Below are 12,248 nucleotides of genomic sequence, written 5' to 3' on the forward strand. Positions count from 1 at the left end.
TGAGCTACAGGCGCCGAGCCTAATTTTTAGATTTTATTGAATGCAAATTATATATTTTATTTAGATGAAAACATGCCTAGTGGTGCTTCTCAAATTTTTTCACTCCAATATGTGATTATGTATATATTATTCAGTGGGGAGTATGTAACCGGGAGATAATTCTCCCTTCCAAAGACAGAGGGGTAATTAAGAGATTTAACTGAGAGATGGATCTAGTTCAGAAATCTGCCTTCCCCTTCCTCACAGTTCAGATGAAATAAACTTTCTGTAAGAATCATCGTTCTAGATTAGGGTTTCGACCGTCACATGTTATCATTGTATTGAACGAAGAGATTATTGTTTTGAGTCTAAACCATCCTCTACTCCTTCAAGAGAGAGGATGAGAGAGACAAAGCAAAAAGAGAGAGGTGTGTAAATAGAAAAACCGTTTCAAACAGACTGGGCACAACTTTCTATGCTAAATTCAGCTACAAGCAGTCAAGTCTCAACTTCTTTCTTCATACCTCATTCAACATTGCATGATAGAAGGGGAGAAAGAGAGGACATAGAATTCTCTCGTTGAATTTTGATGACCTTTTTAGAAATCGCTTTAATGACTTTGATGAAAAAAGTAAAAGATTTGAAAAGAAGCATGCAAAACTTGCAGAATGATGTGAACAAAGAACCTCACGATCATAGGGGCATAGAACAAAGTGTTTCTTACCGGTGTCTCATATTGAAATCTGGTCTCTTGTTTCAGTGTTATAAAACATTTAATCTCAGTGACAAGGGAATAGAGGTCATTTAATGAGGTATAATTGGGATGGAAATGCTGTCCACTGCTCACATCCCTCAAAGAGATGATTTGATTAGAGTTTCAAAGGAGAGAGAAAGAGAACAGAGGAAGAAAGCTATTACGGTGATCCTGTTTCACCAATATCTGTATTTTTTTGCCATATTTTTGAAAATGACAGTTGGCAATTTAAAAAATTGCCAACATGGCTCCCTGACGTTAGGGCAAATGAGCAGCTTTCCTTTTACTCACTGAGAAACCTCTGAGTGTGGAGGATAATACAGAATAACGTAGCCACATTTATGGAGCGTTGGATGATATTCCTGAGCATCACAGATGTTTGGCAGCATACGGAGATGGGTTAGGTTTTAATTTTCCATTTCACCCTTATCAGGCAGGGTTTTTTTTCAATCACCAAAGGAAGATAAATTCGAATGTATTATGGCATCACTTCAGTCCGGAGTGGCCATAAAGTTCATGTACAGTTTAAAATTGCTCACTATTCTAAAAGGTACCATGGCCTAGCTACTACTTAGGTAAAGATAGAGGGTTGAGAGTAAAGAATATCAATTTTATGTATGATGGGAACAAAGAATCTAGACATATTCAGCGTGCTAAATTAGACTCAGACACTTGTAAGGTGGACTGAGAAGTAATACAGTTATGCCCCCCAGTCAATGAAGGATCACATTCAGGTAGGTGGTCTCCTGAGAGTGTCATATTTTTACATATCTTTTACTATAGCTTTTCTATCTTTAGATTCACAAATACTTATCAGAATGTCACAATTATTTATACTATTCAGTACAGTAACATGCCGTACGGGTTTGTAGTCTAGGAGAAAGAGGTTATAACACAGAGCTGAGTGTGTAGTAAGCTACGCCATGCAAACTCGTGTAAGTCCTCTCTATGATGTTCACACAGTGTCACATTTTTGGAGCAGCCTCCTGTTGTCCAGGGATGCATGACTGTAGACCTTTAGTGTCTTGTTTATGGTTCATTGATAGTATGTTTAGGTATCAGCAACATATATGTTTGTCTAGTCACTGTAAGATATCACTCAGGTTTTGGCCGTTAGCTAAGAAAGGTTGGTTGAAAAGAAGGGATTCAGTATTTTTTGACCACTTATTTTGTGTCAGGTACTATATTCCATGTTTTGCTTTAATTTTCTCATTTACTCTCACAGTTTCTTATAAAGTATGTGTTTTTCCTCATTTTTCAGACAACAAGAAGGAAAAAAATATCAGGCCCAGAATTTAGGGAAATTGAATAAATATCACCCCTTGAAAATGAAGTAGTTTTTCACTTTCAGGCTTTTTATATTTCCCATTTATGACTTGTGATCACTAGATTCTATCTGGTAATATAAAGCTGTAATGGGAGGCAAGAGTTTCCATCTTAGTCTTTAGTATATGTACTTAACTGAAGCTGGTGGCAGAGGAAGAGAGAGAATCATTTTTCAGCTAGTTCTTCTGTGACATTGAAGAATGCAGCTTGAGAAGATGGTCTTTGATTTAACCAAGTGTGTAATCAGTGATATCTATGCATTCAGAGGGCACAGGAGAGAACGGAGGCATGACTGGAATTGTTCTGAGTGCTCTTCAAGTATCATCAAGTCTGCGACAACCACCTTCGCCCTGGCAGCCATCATTTCTTTCCTGGAGTATCTTGATGGCCTCTAACCTGGGCTTCCTATGGCTTCCTGCAGCTTCCTATAATGTATCTGTGCTCTTTCCATATAATCTCCATATAACCAAAATTATAGTTCCTGAACTCATACCTACACCTGCTTTTTAACCTTTTAGTGACTTCTCTGTCATTAAGATAAAGTTCAACATTCTTAAACTGAAGTTTGAGTCCTTGTATCATCTGAGTCCTCTGATCTGGCCATAGGGAATAGTGTTCAGGAGAAAAGTAAATGAACTGTGGATCTCACCATAAATATATTTATATAAATGCATATGTAATAATACATTGATATTACTGATAGAAATTTTGTGCCAATTAATATTTGATGTATTTCCCTTTAAATATATCAAAATCTATAATTATCAATAAATGCCTATAAGTTTTTACCTCATAAGTAAGGTAAATAAGGAATCTTATTATCATAAAGAATCACAAGGAATCTCTTAGATATTTTACAGAATTTTATTATTTATTTTTTTATTTTTATTTTTATTTTTATTGTTGGGGATTCATTTAGGGTACAAGAAACCAGATTACACTGATTGCATTTGTTAAAGTCCTTCTTACAATCATGTCTTGCCCTTAAAAGGCGTGTCACACCAAGACCCCACCCACTTCCCTCCTTCCCTCTCTCTACTCTTTCTTCCCCCACCCCTCCCTCCTTCTTTCTCTCTCTGCTCTTTAAACTTTTACAGAATTTTAAAATGCCTGAATTTCTTTTCTTTCATCTTCTTGAAACTATCTGAGTTAAATCCAAAGCTAGGCAAAATCTTGTGTTAGTGAACTTCAGAGTATTTCTTTGAAATCACTTTTACAGAAGTCTGTCTGATTAAAATTATTCAGTCATCAAACATAAAGGGGATGTACACAGCATAAAAAATATCCTGTTCTTACGAGTAAACTAGGTATCAGAATCGAAACAATTACCAAGGCCAGGAAATGGTTAAAAGACAGCTAGTTTTCAAAGTCTGATAGTATTTAGGGATCATAATTCCAATTTATTCCTTTCCAACTAGTCCACAGCCACCTGCTTTCAATTTAAAAACAGATTTCAGAAAACATTTAGAAATAAGAATCATTATTTCTAATCTTTTTGTGCCAGCCTAACACAGTACATTTGAGGATATTTATTCAGGTTTTAGTCAAAGAAGCAATACTATTATGGTAGATGATTTATAGGGTCAAACATTAATGCAAGTGTTATATCCTATGTTGCTATACTATTAACTAACAATTCCACCTATATAGCAGTTGTTTTAAAATAATGAATAAAAAGGATTACACATCAAAGAAGATATGTGCAGATAAAACCATTGCACATACACTGAAAAAATTTTGGAAATACTTTATATATTTAGTAAATAGAAATTTAATGAGTTGTAACAGTAATAAATAGTTCTTTTCCAGTATGTTCTTAAAGTGGAATTTCACAGCTTTTCATCAAAGAAAAAATCATCAGTATCTATATTTGGACTAAGATAAGATAGAGGATAATATTCACATCCTTTTCATGTTCTGATTACATGCAGGAAGAAATAATTGAAATCATGAAAATATTGATAAAAACCAACCACTGTGTGGGGATACTGATTTGTTTTATGTTTTGAACTATTTCTTGGTTCATAGTCTGCTTTTATCTCTCTGTTAGAACTCTTTGAATAGCCATCATTCTTCCTTATAATTGTTATGAGTTTGATTCAGCACAGCAAGGACAAGCTAGATGGTATAGATGTGTATTCATTTTTTTTTTTTTTTATTCTAAAGATCATAGAGCCAGGCACAGTGGCTCATGCTTGTAACCCAAGCACTCTGAGCAGCCAAGGCAAGAGGATTCATTCAGCTCAGGAGTTCAAGATCAGCTTGAGCAAGAGTGAGAGACTCTTTCTCTCTTAAAAATAGAAAAGCACTGTGGTAGATGCCTGCAGTACCAGTTACTTGGGAGGCCGAGGCATGAAGATCATCTGAACCCAGGAATTTGAGGTTGCTATGAGCTAGGGTGAAGCTGCAGCACTCTAGCCTAAGCAATAGAGCAAGTCTCTGTCTCAAAATAATAAATTGCTTAAAAAGAAAAAAAGATCATCAAATAGCACTTCTATGTGTGCAACTTCAGTCTTTTAGTTAAATCAGTGCAATTGAATATGTTTTGTTGATCGAAATGACAGCTCTGGAAGGCTGTGTACTTGTCATCAAACACAGTCAGGAAGTACATTTGACACAATTATATACTGTTAAATCATAAAAATGAGGAATTTATTTTGAACCACTTCATTCCCCAAAGATAAGTTGCTTGCATATAAAGTTATAAACTTAGGCTACTAATTTTATTTATGAGTACTAGAAAGAGTTCCCTGAAATCATTTATCTACTATTTAATAACTAAATAATATATGTGATGTTACCTAAATTTAAGCTTCAACTTCTCTACCTGTATAATGGAGGAATAGAATTGGTTTATGATAATCTTAAAACAATTAAATTAGACAATTTACTTGAAAATACTTTAAACATAGAAGGTAGCCCTTATTATTTGAGAAACTTAAATGATAATGTATTGCATTTATTTTTTTACAATGAAATGTTCTGGTTAAGACATCATAAGATATAACACATGATAAAGAGGATAAAGTAATTTTAAGTGGCATAAGAGCCTCAAAAAAACTTGAAAAGTCTCACATATACACTCTGTAAGAGTGTGAAGTGTTAGACTATCACGGTAAGCCACTGAAGATTATTTTACACTGTTATGTAACCTAAACCGTGCATGCTTATATATCATATCTGAAATTTGTAAAACTCATTGTATAAAGATTCTCATAAATAAAAAACATTCATAAACTATGATTATGTTAAACTAAGGCACCACGAAATATAAATATAACTGACTGCTTAGAGACAATATGAATTACAAAAGAATAAATTCAAAATATTCAAACCTCAATGTATATAAATTTCATAAGCCAATAAGAAAAATTTAAAAAACTAATGTAAGAACTATTAAAATACATGAATAGACAATTCACATAAGTGGAAATTATGGTAGCCAATAAACTTTTGAAAAAAAAAGGAATGGCATACGACATTGCAAATCAAAGGAAAGTCATATTTTTAACTGTCAGATTGCAAATAAAATCCTAACATCTTGGAAATGCCATGTGTTACCAAGGATGTAGGCAAAACAATTCAGATTTGGTTCTGGTGAGAATATAAACAAGGTAATTTTTTTAAAAGCAATTGCACATAATTTATTAAAATTGAAGCTGTGTATTTTCCAACACTCTTCACTCATGCTCCAAGTTTATTCCCCGAGGAAGCTTTCACATGAGTAAGATAATTTATTAAGACATTGGTTATAGAAGTGAAGTATTTGAAATCAACTAAATGTTCGCAAAAAGGAGATGGTTAATTGTAGTATATTCTATAAATAATGCTGTTCGCTTATTAAAATATTTGAAGTGGAATTCATGGTTTCATAATTCCAAATTTCAAGCAAGCATACTGTTTTGAAGTGATTTATATGTTTGAAATAAAATTGTGAAATACATGGAAAAACAGTATAATTCAAGGTGGTACTATTGTACTAGATACAGAGAAGAGGGGAAGAAGATCAATGACGGTGAAAACAAAGGATTCTAATTGTCGGTAATATTTTTATTTTGAAACTATTGATGAGTCTTTTGTTTTCAGAATTGGTACAGTAGTAAATTTGGGTTAACAATGCTGCTGAGAAGTACTAGGAAAGCTGGCAAAGAATAAAGCAGCATGTTGGCAAGTTAGAAGGCCGCAAAGCGTTAACGAGCTAAACTTTATGGAATATACAATTCAAGGTTTATTTAGGAGTTTATTTAGGATTGCTTTGGCTCTAGGGGTATTTGTCAATTCAGGAAGAGGCGACTGAAGGACTGATTCCCTGAAAAGTGTTTTCAACAGTCTCATGGAACTTGGGAAGAAAAACCTGGAGTCCAGAAATTTCCAAGAGCAAAAGGTGGGGCTGATAGATCCTCCATCTTTGGGAGAAAGGTCTGAGTGTCAGAAGGCAGAGGCAAGTTTTACCCAGACTGAGGTTAACTCTCAGAGGGACTGAAGTGGAGCCTCAATTAAAATTAATCATGGATATTGGATTGAGTTGATCTGGGATTGTTATTGCCTTGAGGTCCCCAATAGAAACTGCCAGGGTTATAGTTACTTCTGGAGGGAAGACAGAAAGAGCCATGGACGAGGATAGGAGAGGAACTTGTAGGTGCTGGCAAATGGGCAAATGTTTTCTCTTTTAGCTTGGGCCATGGTTTTCTGCAATTACATCTATGATGAAATACTTCATACTAGTCAAGGCTAAATATGTCTTTCAAAAAAGTAGTAGAAATACAATAAAAGCTAACTTATGTTTCAAAAAGAAAATCAGCAATGAAGACAGCACTATTAAGAATTGAGAAATCTGGTTCATAACTCTATACATCTTTGTTATATTGATTGCTTTTTGTATCATAAGATTCATAAATTGAAAATTGTAGAAAAGTTAAAAAAAAAACAAAATGTACATTCTGAGAAAGACAAAGGAAAAAAAATCATTGTCACGCTAAGGGAGCAAAAATGTCACATCTAACTTTAGTAACTTGTAGGTGATCTTTAAAATAGTTGCCAGTTATTTTTTAACATTGTTTACAAGACTTTCACTTCTCACCTTTTGCAGTATTGCTTTTAATCGCATTCCTTTGTTTTGCAGAGACAAATAAAACATTATGAAGTCCTTTCACAGGGGTTTGAAAATGCAGCTGGAACTCACTAAGCTAATTCACATGGTCCTGTAAAGAGGAAGCTACAATATTTACAGCTTTTGTCCTTCAAATTACCTGAAAAGTTACCAAGTAGAAAAAGTTTCAGAGAAGCCATTTCAATGGCAAATCACATTTTTGAAACTTAAAGTTGGTATCTTTTTCATTCTATTGCCAGAACATTTCATTTTATTATGTTATGATACCTTTGTCTTTCCTAAGTGATCAACATGGTTGAAATTGCCTTCTCTCATTGATTTTGACAAGTCTTCTGATAAGTTACTAGAACATTCTTAAAAGCAAGTGTCTTTGTTCCTCTCCGTTTTCCTAATCTTCAAGATCTATATCTAAATTTGTATTCTTGTGTCAACCTCCCTGTGAACTGTTTCCTGATATGCAGCATTTGCTGCCTCAAGCACTTGCTTTTCTTGCTTTTATACCAATCAGCATCTTCTGCTCTTACTGGTTTACTTCTCTGCCTTTACAGATTAACCAAAGACACATATTTTGACTTAAAAAGCGTATCTTCTTTCATTAGTAAAGATTCAATAATCCCCAGCTAAATGGTAAATATAAACAAATATGTATATGCTTAACTCATTGTTTGAATGTAAAAAAAGCAATTCTTGATAAACTGGTATGAACAATGACAGTTCTGTTGATAATACACAAGAGCATATAAAAGATAATAGTTAATAGAGCAAAATTTAGGTTAAATTTTTTTTTAGTTTATATACAAAGGAAAACCATCCAGAATCTATACTCATTATGATTATTTGCATAATTTTCACTTCACAATCACAGATTTTTAAAATAAATTTGTAGATTACCTTGTCAAGAAACTATTGTATATTAATTTGGTCATGTTCCCTATGTTTCTATGCTGTTTTTAAATAGATTATGGTGGAGGATTTCTCATATTAATGCCATCTGGGTAGCAGCTCTTTGATTCTTTACTAATATTAAAGGAAATAAAATTATAGAGGAAGAAACTTACCAGGTTTCACCTCCTTATAGATTTGGGTTCGCTTCATGACACAGATCCATTTGGAAAAAAAAAAGAAAGATAAAATAAAGTTTACACAGTTTTCTCTATGGGAGAGGATGTGCCCACAAAGATGTCCATGTCTTAAACACAAGAACTTGGGAATATGTCATAATACAATGCAAAGTGGACTTTGCATATGTGATTAAGGACCTTGGAATTGGGAGATTATTCTGGATTACATGAGTGAACTCAGTCTAATTACACGGTTCTTAAAAATGCTCATCCTTTTCTGGGTGAGGTCAAACACATGACTTGAGGACTTGACCTACTGTTCCTGGCTCTGCTAAATCAAAGAATGGGGGAAGATCACTTCACACCAGATTTCTATCAAACCTACAAAGAAGAGCTTATACCCATACTGCAGAAAGGATGCAAGGCCAGTAAAACATGCAAACCCATAAATGTAATTCACCATAACAATAGAACTAAAAACAGAGATTATTTAGTCTTCACAATAGATATAGAAAAAGTATTTTTAAAAATTCAGCATCCTTTTTTAACCAGAACATTTAAGAAAATAGGCATATATGGCACATTTTCTAAGCAGATTGAAGCCATCTATGACAAACTTATAGCTAATATCATACTGAGTGGAGGAAAAGTGAAGGTCTTTCCAATTAGAACTAGCACCAGGCCAGGATGTGTCCACTATTGCCACTACTATTCAACATAGTTTTTGAAGTTCTGGCCAATGCAATCAGGCAAGAGAAGAATATAGGGGAATGAGGGAGATTCACTAGGGAATGTGTATGAAGGACTAGGTATTTCATCTCAAGTGTAGTGGATATTTTTTACTTTTAGGCTGGGTAGTGCATGTATGCTGATTCTTTGTTCCATTTTCTTATTTGAATTAACTTTTATATTTAAAAACATGTTGTAAAACGATGTTCCATGACACAATCTTATAGAGTTTGAGGATGCACTGGTAAACACATGAAGATACATACTCTCATGAAATTTATATCCTATTGCAGTAAACAGATAATAAACAGGAAAATAAAACAGAAGAATGTACTGTTTGCTGTTGTATGGATTTTTGTCTCATCAAACCTTAGTTCGAAATATAATTCGAAATATTGGAAATGGGGCCTAATGAGAGGCGTTTGGCTCATGAGGATGGATCCACCCCATGTGGATAAATGACCTCCCTCTAAGAATGAGAGAGTTCTCGTTAGTTCACAGAACAACCGTGCTTTAAAAAGAGCCCAGCTCCTCCTTGGTCTCTCTCTTGCTCCTGCTCTCTCCACGTGATCTCACAGATCAGCTCCCTTTCTGTCTTTTGCCAAGAGTGGAAGCTGTCTGCTGCCTTCTCCAGATGTGGAGCCCGATCTTGAACTTTCCAACCACCAGAATTGTGAAGTGCAAGTTGCTCACCTTCTGGTGTTTCTTTAGAGCAACACAAAATGAACTTAGTCATTTAGGGGAAGAAAAAGACAAAAGCAAACACTTACTTTTTCAAAAGAAATGTGTTTTTTCAATATTTGTTTTCCCCAAGAAGAATTATTTTCTTTTTATTTTAAAAAGTTTTTAGGCTTCCTAACTGATGAGAACTTTTTCTCAGATTCACTGAATAAACTGGAGGCAGTTGTTGTATGGTATACGTTTTCTATGCCTTTTAGCTTCCTTTTAGATCTCTAATTTTACTGTCAACATTGTTGTAAACAGACTTAATTCCATTTAAAAAATTCCTGCAATATAAAAAAGAAATAAATTAATAAGGGAGAGTGAAATATCCGTAATCCTCACACTGTCAACAGATTGAACATGAAAAGTGCATGTCTTAGTTATTCATTTATAGCATAAAGCATTTTTTCTTATTTCAGTAATGTTAAAAATGTTAATCAAATACTAATAACAATAAAAAATTAGAACACCCAGTTCAAAAAAAGTTAATTCAAATGCCAAGAAGTAATAAAAATATTTTGATAACAGTAGTTATCTAACACATATGAGGTAAACTAATAATTTAATTTATATTTCAGATATATAAAACATTTATGTCTGCAAAAATTGGAGAATTAAGGTAGCTTTGCTACAACAAACTAAATAAAACACAGTATACCCAGATGATATCATCAAAAATATCATTTTGAAAAATGTTCAAGCACATGGAAAATATGCGTATGAGAATATTCAGTGAAAAATGAAGGGTATAAAATTCTTTTCTGTGAAAAATTTACTGCTCCCAATTATGCAGTGTACACATACTCACAGAAATATATAAATAATGGTTGACATTTAGTGAGTACATACTTTGTATCAGACACTGAGCTGAGAATTTTATCAGAATTATTTCAGTAAATCCTCATAAGAACTCTTTGATGTAGGTACCAATATTATCTACATTTGACAGATGAGGGGAGTTTTAGAGAGATTAAGCTCACAAGCCTACTTACTGTGGAATCCAGGATTTGCACAAAAGAAGTCGGACTCCAAAATGTATGCTGCTAGTTACTATGTCAACTTAAAAGTCAACTGAGGTTACTCTTTATGATAAAAATATAATTATTTAGGGACTAAAATCATGATCGTGTTTCTAGTGGCAAGGACAATGCTCTCCCAAATATTATGTACATTCCCAGGGGCTTACATTATCACGTTCTTTTAACTCTGAGAGAGAGAGCGTTTATTATGGCCCCAGACTGTGACTGTGCGAAACCTCTGCTGTTGTGAGTCTTTGGGCATCCTAACCCTGGAAACATTTTTATCATTTCTTGTTACCTTTTCTTTCAAGTTAGAACTCACTAATCCTCTGTTTCCCCCCCCTTCTCACTCACTTCTTCTTTTTTTTTTTATCTGACCTTACTTTGATTCACTATTCTTCTCCTATGCAGAATAATTTATTTTCTGTTTCCTTTCAGGTAGGTTGCATGGGAGAAACCTTTCCAGACATTTTGCTAGATTAAAATCTTCCAGAAAGGATTGATAAAGATTTGTATCGTATTTAAAAAGGTTAGGATAGTCTAAAGAGAATACATACATATACACACACACACATATATGTATGTGTATGTGTGTGTAGAGAGAGGGAGAGAACCAAATGCAAATGAGAAGTGTACATTTGGGAAAATTTTCAACCTCATTAGGAATTAAAGACAGAGAAATAGGGCAGCACCTGTGGCTCAAAGGAGTAGGGTGCTGGCCCCATATGCCAGAGGTGGTGGAGTCAAACTCAGTCCCGGCCAAAAAAAAAAAAAAAAAAAGGCAGAAATATACATAGTCCCAATGTTATGTTCACCTCAAAAATAAGACAAGCTTTAAAATTACGTTTGTTAAACATATTTTACCTGTGATAATATAAGCCCTTGGGAATTTACATAATATTGGGGACAATATGCCTATGAAAAAAGTGTTCTGGCAGGAGTACTTGCTGTTGTTAACTTTATGTCATTACTTCTGTCATGTAATTTGACATTATATTGAAATGACTCTTAGTACTATATTCATACATTTTCCATTTTTCCTGATTTTAAGTTGCATTTAAAATGCAAGCCAGGAAACTGTGAACACTGCAGGTGTTTCAATTATCACACACCACAGAAAGCATTAATTTGAGAAGCGTAATGCTCCATGGATCTGTGTTACGCAATGTCAGGAAGTATTCCACAGCAAAATTGTCTTGGGACCAAAATTTCCTCTTGTAATAAGCTATGAAATCATTACCCAGCTCACCACAATGCAGAATGGGGGAGCACTGAGCTTGTTTTCCTAAACTGGATGGACCGAACTGGGGGTGATAGAGACAGTGACAGATGAAGTTTCCCTTGATAGGCCGCGCCTGATCTCCTGCTCCCAGTTCCTAACAGAACATGGACCAGTCTGTGACCCAGGGATTGGGGCCCTAGAGGATGGGTTCTGTTCCTTCCTCTAAGCCATTCTCCTTTAGATACTCATAAAGAATTGCAGAAACGGAAAAGGTCAGTGTCACCAGTTTGTTCAATAATATTCTTTGGAAATGGAGAATTTATTT

Source organism: Otolemur garnettii, unplaced genomic scaffold, assembly GCF_000181295.1.
Source record: "Otolemur garnettii isolate 467f Iridium unplaced genomic scaffold, OtoGar3 scaffold00169, whole genome shotgun sequence".
In the NCBI taxonomy this organism is placed as follows: Eukaryota; Metazoa; Chordata; class Mammalia; order Primates; family Galagidae; genus Otolemur; species Otolemur garnettii.